The 11,646-nt window shown below is 41.6% G+C and overlaps 1 non-coding gene across 1 annotated transcript; it reads right to left on the bottom strand.

Annotated features, from left to right (window-relative positions):
- Window positions 1-397: 397 nt before the first annotated feature.
- On the bottom strand, window positions 398-504 carry LOC120269848. The gene has a single exon (XR_005539480.1). It is a non-coding gene; the product is annotated as a small nucleolar RNA R71 (small nucleolar RNA).
- Between the last annotated feature and the right edge of the window lie 11,142 nt (window positions 505-11,646).

Below are 11,646 nucleotides of genomic sequence, written 5' to 3'. Positions count from 1 at the left end.
TAGAGAGTCTTCAATCATGGCTGAAGAGCGACGCACTCTATCCGAATATGAAAGGCCCCAATTCACGGGAGATGAGTTTAGTGTTCAAGCACCGACCATGGCATCTAACAACTTTGAAATTAAAGCGAGTACAATCAGCATGGTCCAGAACTCAATTCAATTCAATGGTCTAGCAAATGAAGATGGACATGACCACCTTTCCCGATTCCTCCAAATTTGTTCTACATTCAAGATTAATGGAATGTTCCACGATGTGATCCGTTTGAGACTATTTCCATTCAGTTTGAGAGACGGAGCTTATCGTTGGCTTACATCATTGTCTCCGTGGTCTATTAAAACATGGAAGGATATGGTTGAGAAGTTCCATGGGAGATACTTTGCGCCAAGCAAAGCGGCGAAGTTGAGGCAAGAAATTTCAGCCTTTAAACAAGGGGAGTCTGATACATTGTTTAAAGCCTATGAGAGATTTAAGGATCTCCTTAGAAGGTGCCCCCACCATGGTTTTGCCTCATGGCTGAATTATGCTACTCGCCTACTCATTGATGCCGCAGCGGGTGGTTCCCTTAGCAACAAGTATCCCGATGAGGCCCATCAATTACTTGAGTCTATGGCAAGCAATGAATTACATTGGGCCTCAAGAGGATCTACATAAAAGACTGCTGGGCTTTATGAATTTAGTAGCAATGATGCCTTGGCCTCGAAGGTTGATGTGTTGACTCGAAAGCTTGATCTTCTTATGGGTAGTACTTCGAGGTCAGAATCAGTGATGAATTGTAGCACTTGTGGTGGTGGGCATGATGTAGCCCAATGTCCAATTGCTGGCTCCTCAGTTGCGTCCATTGAGAATGTTGACTACATTGGAGGGCAACGAAATCAAGGGAACCCGTATAGCTCAACTTACAATCCAGGGTGGAAGAACCACCCAAATTTTTCATGGAACCAAGGCCAACAACAACAAAGAGGTACACCATCTCAAGGATCTCAATTTCAACAACTAGACTTTGAGAGGAAGTTTTTTACTGAAGAGGTCCTTGCTAAGTTCATGCTTAGTACCAATGACAAGTTCAATAGTCTAACTAGTAGCATGGATGCAGAATTTTGCAAGGTGAATGCTCAACGCACACAGCACGCCAAACAGTTCAGTGAGATAGGTTCTGTTTTGAGAAACCTCCAAGCTTCTGTGAAATCTGTTAAGCATCGAGTTGGGGAACTCGTGAAGGCACACTCTGAACGTCCTCTAGGTTGTCTTCCACGCAACACGGAAGACAATCCAAGGGAGCACTTAAAAGCCATTGCTCTTAGAAGCGGGAGGCAAGTGGAGACAAGGGTCGAGGTTGACCCAAGTGTCAAGAAAAGTGGGGTAGCCTCCGGGGAAGACCCCAAGCTAGTTTGAAGAAAAACAGTGAAGACAAAAAAATCGTGGGAAGAAATGACAAAGTTCCAAAAACAAGGACCAACAAAATCATCCGAGTATAAACCTCCAATCCCTTATCCAACCAGATTGAAGCATGAGAAGGAGGATGTTCACTTCAAAAAATTCATGAACATCTTCAAACAACTCCATTTGAACATCCCGATAGTTGAAGCGTTGACTCAAATGCCAAAATATGCCAAGTTTTAAAAGAGCTCCTTGCGAACAAGAGAAAGTTGGAGGAAGAGGGCACGGTTGCGCTTACGGGGAATTGCTCGGCCATCCTAGAAAAGAAGCTCCCAAAAAAGTTGAAAGATCCGGGAAGCTTCATTATCCCGTGCATGCTTGAAGGTGGAATCCAAGAAAATGCTCTAGCGGATTCGGGGGCTAGCATAAACGTCATGCCCTACACCATGTATTTGAAACTTAGCTTGGATGAGTTGAGGCCCATGAGGATAACCTTACAATTGGCAGATCGATCAATGAGAAAACTTCGTGGGATTGTTGAAGATGTAATTGTCCGAGTGGACAAATTTGTTTTTCCCGTGGATTTTGTCATCATGGACATAGATGAAGATGTGGAGATACCACTGATTCTTGCCCGACCATTCCTTAGCACCTCGGGTGCCTTGATTGACTTTAAAGAAGGAAAGTTAACGTTAAGAGTCGGAGAAAAGGAAGTGTTGTACACTTTGCCGACTGCCATGAAACATTCTTTAGATCATGATGACACAGTTTACTTCGTTGATGAAACTGATAGATTGATTTCTGATTGTGTGCAGGAGGTGCTCTCTATAAATCCTTTGGATGAATACTTGGGAGAGTTGGAGAATGAAGAACAAGGAGAACCTCACCAACATCCTCAAATTCATAACTTGAGCCAACCAAAAGAGAGGGTGTCCTGCACTAATGCTAAGGAAAAAGAGAAAAAAGAGTCATTTGTCAAGAAGATGTGGAGGGAGATTCATGGGAGAAAAAAGAAAGGTACCAAGCTTCATCACCCCACATCTCAAGGAGGAAAGGTAAATTTTTCACCCTTCTCTACTCATGAGCAATTTGAGGTCTTTTCAATGTTGTCATTGAATTTACCAGGAAGAAGCAACACTACAAAGGAAACCGGGGGTGGTTTCAAACTCTTCGAGCCCCCATGAGGTAAGAAAAAGCTACGTCATGCTCGTGATGTTAAACAAGCGCTTCGTGGGAGGCAACCCATGTGTACGGTGGTGTTTTCTTGCATTTTTTGTATTCTAGGTTTTAGTTCATTTCAACTCTCGTATTTCTTAGACTTGTTTTACTTTTGAATAAGTTCATGCTCACACACTTGGAATAGTGCTCTCATCATTTTAATTGTGGTATATTTGTGCAATTTCTTGAGAAACTCATGTTTAGGTGGCATTTCATGTCCTAGATCATCGATTCATTCATTTCATTTGTGTTTGGGGAAGCCTTCAACCTTGCCACAACATGTTTACATCATTTGGTAAAGTTTTCAAAGATGTAAATGGTTTTAAAGGGCATACGGTCTTACTAGGCCGTATGGTGGCCGTCTGAGATGAACATAGAGCCAACCTGTGGCTCTGTTCCATCTCAGACGGCCCCTCAAACGGCCCCCATACAGGGCCGTCTGAGTTGGGGCTCCTCTCGGCCGAGAGGGGACTCTCGGCCGATATGGCCCCCATACAGGGGCCGTATGGGGGCCGTATGGGACGGGCCCCCATTTTTTAACCCTCATCCTCACTCTCTCACTTCCATTCTGTATTTTCTCTCATCCTCGACCAAATTTTTCTCTTCATTCTCACTCAATTCTGACCAAATCTCCTCATTTTTCCTCCTAAATCTTCTTCTCACCCATTGGAGACGTCGATCTAGTGGTTTTCCCCGAGTTTAAAGCTTGTTTTCTCAAGATTTCGTCGGTATGCTTTTTCTATGCCCTAGTTTTATCTTTCTCATTTCTTGGGCATTCTTGGAGATTTTGTGTGGGATTTCTTTAGCATTTTGCTTGGTTTGAATGATGTGAATATCATGGATGAATTTTCCTTCAAATTTATGTAAAAAATTTTTGATTCTTTGAATATAGGGGAGACTCTTGCCACATGAATAGTGACCATACAACCCCCATACGGCGGTATGACCTTAAAATTTTGATTTTTCGTGTGTTTCCTCTATCTCTAGCATTTTCTTTTGATTTATCTTGTATCCCTATGAGCTAAAACAAAGTTTATCTTCATTGCAGGGATGCCTAACACAAAACGGCTCACCTCCAAGCGCCCAAGTACCACCGGCCCTCTTCTACGCCCGATGAGCACGTCTTCAAGTTATCCCATCACCGAGAGAGATATGATCGACTGAAAACAAAACCATTTGGAACATCGTGCTACCTTGAGTGGGGACTTGTGGAGAACCTTGGGATGGCAAGTCAAATCAGGGAATGGCTATCAAAAAAATTGTTCGGACAAGCTTTTTGCCATAAACGAGCCAACCTTTCGTCAATTAACCTTGGAGGTTTTGAGTACATTTGAGGCACAACAAGATGGAGATTCCGTGTGGAATAGGAAAATTATCACCATCTATTTTCAAGCTTTTGGAAGGAAGTGTACTATGCACCGCTTGGATTTTGCCAAGTACTTGGGGATCTATGATGATGAGTTTATCAACTCCATGCCCGGTAAACGTCTTAAGCTTGATTTCCAAAGTGGAGTGGGTAGAATCAACTATTGGGTGACTTTGGCGGGTGATGATCAAACATGAAAGGCCTCGCGCATGATTGACTCGGCACACAGATTCATTCATGCTTTGATTTCTCGATCTATTTGGTGTTAGGCCGATAACAAGGGGATTGTCACTCAAGCCGATATTTATACGATGTATGGCATCTTCAAGCGATGCCCTACTCACCTTGGACACCTTATCGCCGATGCATTTCTTCACCAGGGCTCGTATACACGTTTGGGAGCTATATTTATTGGGCCCTATGTGACTAGATTGATCCGTGGCATGGGTTTACTTGAGCAGATGCGAGGCATGACCACTGGAGGAGGTACAGTACCCCTCGGACCAACCCACATATGGGCGATAGGCTTGGTGATTGCACGTGGCAGACCCACACGCCACCATGCCACTGGTGAGTCTAGTCAGCGACAAATTGAGCACACAGAGTTAGACCCTGAGGGCGCACCTGCTCCTACCCCCGGCGCTACATCTTTACCTGACTTCGACATGAGACTGAGGGGGATTTAGAGAGAGGTTTAGGCTGTAAGTCAGGAGCAGCATGAGATTCATGGCCAGCTTCACCAGATCATTGAGGGACAGCGCCGGCTCGAGGCAGATCTTCACTGTTTCCTCACCTCCTACTATGGTTCATCCTCGCACACTGTAGCCACTTCTTCTACTGCCATGCCACCACCACTAGCACCAGATTGTGATGAGTAGCAGCTTGTTGGAGCTTGGACACCTATTGTTTACTTTTTCTAGCTTTGTTTTGTATTTTTGTATTTTGTTGAGTTGGCATGGTTCTACCCTGCCGACTTGTGTTGTCGAACTTTAGTTTATTTTCATCTTTGTGTTTTATTGACTACTCTCTAGTTTCTCCCTTGTGCTTGTATTTTTAAATCTTTGTGGAATGATGATGTTCCCTTTTTGCCTCACAGGGCATTGAGGGAATTTGGTGAGCTTTCCTGGTTTTAATGGAGGTCGGATGAGACATGTATTGCTCACCACACATTTTCTCACGTCCTACTTCACGATGAGCACAAGTTGAACCGGGGAGTTCATTTTCACCCTCCTTTATTATTTGCATTGCTTCATCTTGCATGTTTTTCATGATTAGTGTACATTGAGGGCAATGTACAACACTATGTGTTGGGATGGGTGTATTTCATGTATTAGGATCATTTGCTACATGCTAGTGTTACCTATGATGGCTTTGTTCATTCTTGTAAGATTCTTTTAGCTTAGACTAATGATTGATGTGAGTTACTTGTTTCTATACTTTATTGAATCCTGTTTTACCCCTACTATTGTCATGTGCACTGTATTTTTTGTCGATGCCCTGGAAATAGCCAATGTGACTACTCTCTAACTCTCTTGTATGCGTAACACACTACTTTGAATACTTGGCCTTAGAACACTAAGTTCTTTCCTTCAATGGACTATTAAGAAGTACTATGTCTTGTTGAGCTAATCCTAGTTTTGTGGCATGTAGTGTACTCTGAAGATGTGATATAGGTTGAATGTAAAAAAAAAATGAGTCTATGTCAGTATTCCTCTGCTATTGAAGCATGAATGCGTCTATGTGGACTGTAATCGAGTAGTTGGGTGCCTCTTGTGCTTAGCCAGCATGTGCACCCTCCAGAAAGATTTCAAAATGATTTTCTTGCAGTCTATGTTAGTCAGACTCGAAAAAAAAATTATGATGAAATAAAAATAAAACCTAGTGATCTTTTTGGGTACCTACTAAAGGTTTTGAGAAGAAAGTGGATTTAGTTTCAAGCTTTAGAATTAGAAGGATCTTATTTGGCCATTGAAGTAGCACTTAGTAGTTTAAGACATAGTATTCTTTGTTAGTGGAGTGATTAGCATCTAGAGCTATACTGATTGAAGTCCTTAGGCTAGACCAGATCGGGGCATATGAGATATAAGATTCACTTACATGGCACAAACATATAAGGGGTGAGACAAGATATTTTTATTATGCTTATTGACTATGACTCAACATCTATGTATCATTGTCCATTGCTTTTGGAGTCTTATATTTACATGATGCCAGAGGTAATGCATTTAGCCACTTCTCAGTCTCTTTGTCTTTCATGAGTTGATTGCTTGGGGGCACACAACGCTTAAGTGTGGGGATATTTGATAAGTGTCTAAATGTAGATGCTTCATGTATATAGCGTATTCACTTTGCATGTATTTTGTGAGGTTTCATGCCCGTTTTGCTCTTAATCATCTACTATTTGTTTTGTAGGGCATAAGGAAGCCATGGAGAACAAGAAAATATCATTTGGGAGAAAAAAGAAGAAAACAGGAATTTCATACTACCCCCATACTACCTAGTATGGGGGTCGTATGCACTGTAGCAGCAGAATGATTCGGAGTGTCTGCCCAGATTTCCATACTACCCAGTATACGGGGCCGTATGGAGGCCGTATGCACCACATATAGAACACGAATATAGGGTTTTTGAGTGCTATACGACCCCCATACGACCCCTATACGACTTGTATGACTCGGGGGTGATAAGTGCTTGTACGATACGAAGGCGAAGCATTCATTTCTTATGTTGAGCATTACTTTTCTCGAGTTTTTACACTAATATGTGTGTTTTTATGTTACTTTTGTGCAGGTAGGGTTGTGAGGCCTAGTATGAAGGAAATAGGCCAATGTGGATCATAATGCACCAATTTTGGAAGAAATCTTGCTAAGGTTCAAACGCGAAGACATAGGTCAGGTCTGAGATGCTAGAGTGTGTGCCAACCTCCTCATATTCGAGTGGGCACATCCATTTGGAGGGGCACAAATGCAGTCACATTGTAGCATACATCGTAGCAAAGACCGCCTCACGGCACGAGAAACCCGGAGAAAGCAGAGAATCCACACGGGCGTGTGGAAAGTGCACGGGCGCGTGGAGCATCCACGCCTGCAGTCGCTCGATTCCAGCCCCTATTTAAAAGCCGATTTAGCCCCGATTTTGGTATTCTTTTTCTCCATCTTTTCCCCAACTTGAGAGAGGGCTTCGGCTAGGGGTTTCGAGGGATATTGGCCAAGGTTTTGGAGAGGTTCTATGGCTCCGACATCGTCATTCCTTAGGAAGAAGGTTGGTAGGGAAGCTTCCGTCGAGGCGTATCCTATATCGGACGAGGGAATCCTTAGATGACGAGTAGAGGACTTTCCACAAGACCATCGACACGACTATCGATGCGGTTTCTTTATGGATTTATTGCTTTTACATTCGATTTCTTTGATTATACTTAGCTCCATGGATAGCTAAACCCCTAGTGGGTACTTGGGTGATTGTGAACCCTAGGATGTATTCGCTTCATTGAACTTCTTTATTATGCTGTCAATAAATTGATGTGTATTGTGAGTTCCAACCTTGAATGCTTGATTGTATGAACATTTCCCCTAGAGTGACACTAGGGTTGAGAGTTTTTGTTGGTAACCTTGTGAGTGAGTGACACACCACGAGCGTTAGATAAAGCTAGGTTGGAGAGGGTTGAGAGGATGAGTCGAGAGGTACAGGAGCTTCTCCTTTCCCCTCCGACGTGATAGATTCTACCTCCGTTCCTCGAGTTCTTTGCGGCCATAATAGAGTGAGTTGTCTAAGGGATGAACTTCCGCTGGGGCTTAGTTGCGCATGCAACGGAGTGAAGCGTTGAGGTGATCTTAGTATCTAGGGCTCAATTGTGGTTAGGGACCTTCCACCTGGACCAAAGTATTAGGTCTATAATTATGAAGAGATTTATCACTTGGAATCCCTAGAGCTCATTGCAACTCTATGCGAGTGCGAGGTGTTGAGATTGTTCGATTTCTCCTCTGGGACATGTATAGAGTTAGGCATAGTTGACCTTAGATTTGGGACTATGTAATTAAGGATTTCCATGACTCACCATTGCATTGATTAGGAAGCATAATAGAAGGTTCTTGCACTTGAAACAATTATCCTAGGTGGAGCATTATCCGGGTACCCCATCTTTATCGATTGCCTTACCCCCTTCTTTACTTTTGCTATCTTACTTGTTGCTTTTACTGTTGAGAATTGAATCATTGTCACACTCATTATCATTGATCTTTTACATAGCTAAGAATCGAATTAAGTATTTTTATTCCCTATTTCCTGTGGATTCGATACCCGCTCACCTGGGATTATTACTTCGACAAACCCGTGCACTTGCGGGATATACGCAAGGGGACCTTGTCAGGGGGGTATATATACTGACTTTTAGGGCAGAAAAGGGCCTTTTGGCTAGACTTTTTGCTGGGCATATTTTGGGAGACACTTGAGAGGCTTGTGGCGACCTGGGGAAGGAGAAGAAGGGCAAGGAAGCTAGAAGATCATCCAAGCCCAAGGTCCAAGACTCTCAAGACAAGAAAACAACTTCATTCAAGTGGAAATCTACCACGATTTGAAGAAAGGAGACCCGCGGCTAGAGGAAGCATCATTGGGCACTCCTTTGGTGGGGAAAGCATCATTCAGCATATTCTTCACCTCCTCCACCACCATTTCATCTAGGGAGTGTCATTTATGCTTTTGTTTCATGTTTTGCTTGTTTGTATTGCTTGTTGTGGGATGATGACACACTAGACCCCCATGTATGTTTATCATGTATGTTGGATGATAACTTGTTAATTCCATGTTTGGGTAATTTTAAGATTTAATCCATTGTTTTCATGCTAAGTGCTACACTAAGGTGAAATCCGTAGCTCTTTTATGGGTGATGCATGTAGATGTGACTTGCTCGCATGTATTAGATCATGAATGGATTAGAAGGGGATACTTGTATCATCACGCCGAGAAATCGGGTGTTTTGTAGTCCTCTATGTAGGTTTAATCCGAAGAAGAGTAGGTTTATTCCTAAGTGAGATTTCCTCATACTTAATGCAATCGTATGGATATGGATTTGGCAGAAATTCCTATCTATGTTCGTAAGGGATTATGGTTCAATCGCCGAGAAATTGGGGTTGTTCTAATCTCGGAATCTTATGGTCCATTTTACCCTTGCATCTTTAGATCATCATCCATGTTGCATGATAACCCCTCAAAGGGATCCACATCCATAAGCCTTTGCATTTCATTGATTATCTTGCTTGCTCATTGCTTGTTCTTTCTAATTTGTTGGCAAATATTGTTTTAGCTTTAATTACATTTAGTAGAGTAAAATCTATCGCTTGAGATCTTAGGCTAGATAATAGCTCAAGAAGGAGTAATAGGAGATCCTTAGCCCCGTGGAATACGATCCTCATGTCTTCACACGAGGTATTTCTTGGCGATCCTGTGCACTTGCGGGGAAGCAATCAGAGACTCGAGAGTATTATAGGGGTGCTTCGGACTTAGATTGCTGAGGTTCACGCCGCACAGGCCACGAACCACAAGGCGGTCATGACGCGTCTCAACATTTTACAATAGATTCCCGAGGGAGACACGACATCCCCATTTGTTATGCGACCGAGGACTCCTTAGGCATCCCCAGCACCAGTTGATCAACCAGCACTGACTACTTCACCAGTAGCAGAGTGAAGCCCGAGTATGACACCGATGCTTGATGCGTCTTAACTTTTCTTTGTTCTTATTTTTCATATTTCATTTTCCATATTGTATTATGGACTTGTACTACTCAGAAAGGATCTTCCTTCTGAGTTTATCTTTTCTTTTTCATTATCTCGAGTTGTATTTCATTGCTTTATCTTTATATACTCTTGTTCGATTCTGGTTTTGTTGAGCTTTACTGAATTCCCCTTGTGTATACGTGTAGATGGTCTTGTGAGTATGGAATTTGAGGACTAGCCATAGACACGGTCAATGTGACTTTCACATGGCCATGTGTGCTCCACAACCCATTGGAACTCAGCTCTCAAGGAATATAGGTCCATCAAATGTACTATTAGGAGTTCAGGGAAGTATTGTTTCAGTTGTCCACCTTCACATATAATCTTGAATGTTATACTCTTTTATTGTGCTTGCAAAATTTATTTCTTTATAGGAGAACAGATTGTTTACTTGGTAGCTTTGTTAGAATTGAAACATGAACTGCGATCGATCATGGATGTATTATTGTAAGGATGGGGCATCATTTATCAATGATGAATTTGTTAAGGGAGTTGATGAATTTATTTCCTTTTCATATCCTCAAACTGCTATTGTAAGTGGGAATTCTATAAAGTGCCCTTGTTATTGTTGTGAAAATAGCATGTTTCAAATTGTCGACATTGTCCGTAAACACCTCTACTATAATGGTTTTATGATTGGCTATACAACTTGAACTTCTCATGTAGAGTATGAAATTGGACAATCCTCTATATATGGAGATGAACATATTCACTTAATGCCTCAAATAGAAGCCCGAAATCCATATGCTCAAATGATAATGGATTTCATTTCCCAACTTTTAATGTTCCTCCTTATCAAGATACGGGCTCAAGTTTCATGGAAGAAAAACCAAACCAGAAAGCAGGCACATTCTGCTCTTTATTGAATGATGTAGACAAACCCTTATATGAAGTTTATGCCAAGTACTCAAAGTTATCATCTTTATCACAACTACTAAATTTAAAATCTGATTTTTAACACGAGTGAAGCATGTTTTGTTAGTCTTATGGTGAGGATTAAGAATATGCAACCACAAGATGAATGCTTTCCTAATAACTTCTATTGAACAAAGAAGAAGATAAAAAGTCTAGGTATGGGCTATGAGAAGATAGATGTTTGTCAAAACAATTGCATGTTGTTTTACAAAGAGGCTGCTAAACTTGATCACTAAGCTATGTGTGGACATCCACAGTATAAGATTAAACAGTTGGGGAAATCAAAAAAGGGGGGAAAAAAAAGCAAATTCCTTGCAAGATTTTACGCTATTTGCCACTTATACAAAGACTTCAGAGGCTTTACATGTCCTCAAAGATTGCTGAAAACATGATATGGCATGTGACTAATAAAAGCATTAATGGAGTTCTTAGGTATCCAGTTGATGGGTAGGCATGGTAGCACTTTAATCAAATGTACATATCTTTTGCACAAGAATCCCACAATGTAAGACTTGGGTTATGTGCAGATGGTTTTAGTCATTTTGGACCTACAGCAAAACCATATTCTATTTGGCGGGTAATGCTTATTGTATACAATTTGCCACCTTGGATGTGCATGATTCGATCATATATATTTCTTAATAAGGTTATTCCAAGGAAAAATAAGTCCAGGACAAAACATTGATGTGTTCTTGCGGACTTTGATAGATGAATTGAAATAATTACGGAATAATGGTATCCTAACGTATGATGCTTTTAAGAAACAAAATTTTACAATGAGAGCATCATTGTAATGGACAATTAATGATTTCCCGGCTTATGTCATGTTGTCTGGTTAGAGTACTCATAGAAATTTGTCATGCCCCTTTTCAATGAGCCATATTAAGTCCTCAGGTTGGTCATGGGCGGAAGCCATGCTTTTTTTCTTGACATTGCCAATTTTTACGAAAAGATCATCCTTTTAGGAGGCAAAAATATAACTTTTCTAAAAGAGTTGA

The sequence above is a fragment of the Dioscorea cayenensis genome, chromosome 9, assembly GCF_009730915.1.
Source record: "Dioscorea cayenensis subsp. rotundata cultivar TDr96_F1 chromosome 9, TDr96_F1_v2_PseudoChromosome.rev07_lg8_w22 25.fasta, whole genome shotgun sequence".
Lineage (NCBI taxonomy): Eukaryota > Viridiplantae > Streptophyta > Magnoliopsida > Dioscoreales > Dioscoreaceae > Dioscorea > Dioscorea cayenensis.
The sequence above is the reverse complement of the archived record's forward strand: the minus strand, read 5'-3'. Positions and strand labels throughout refer to the sequence as shown.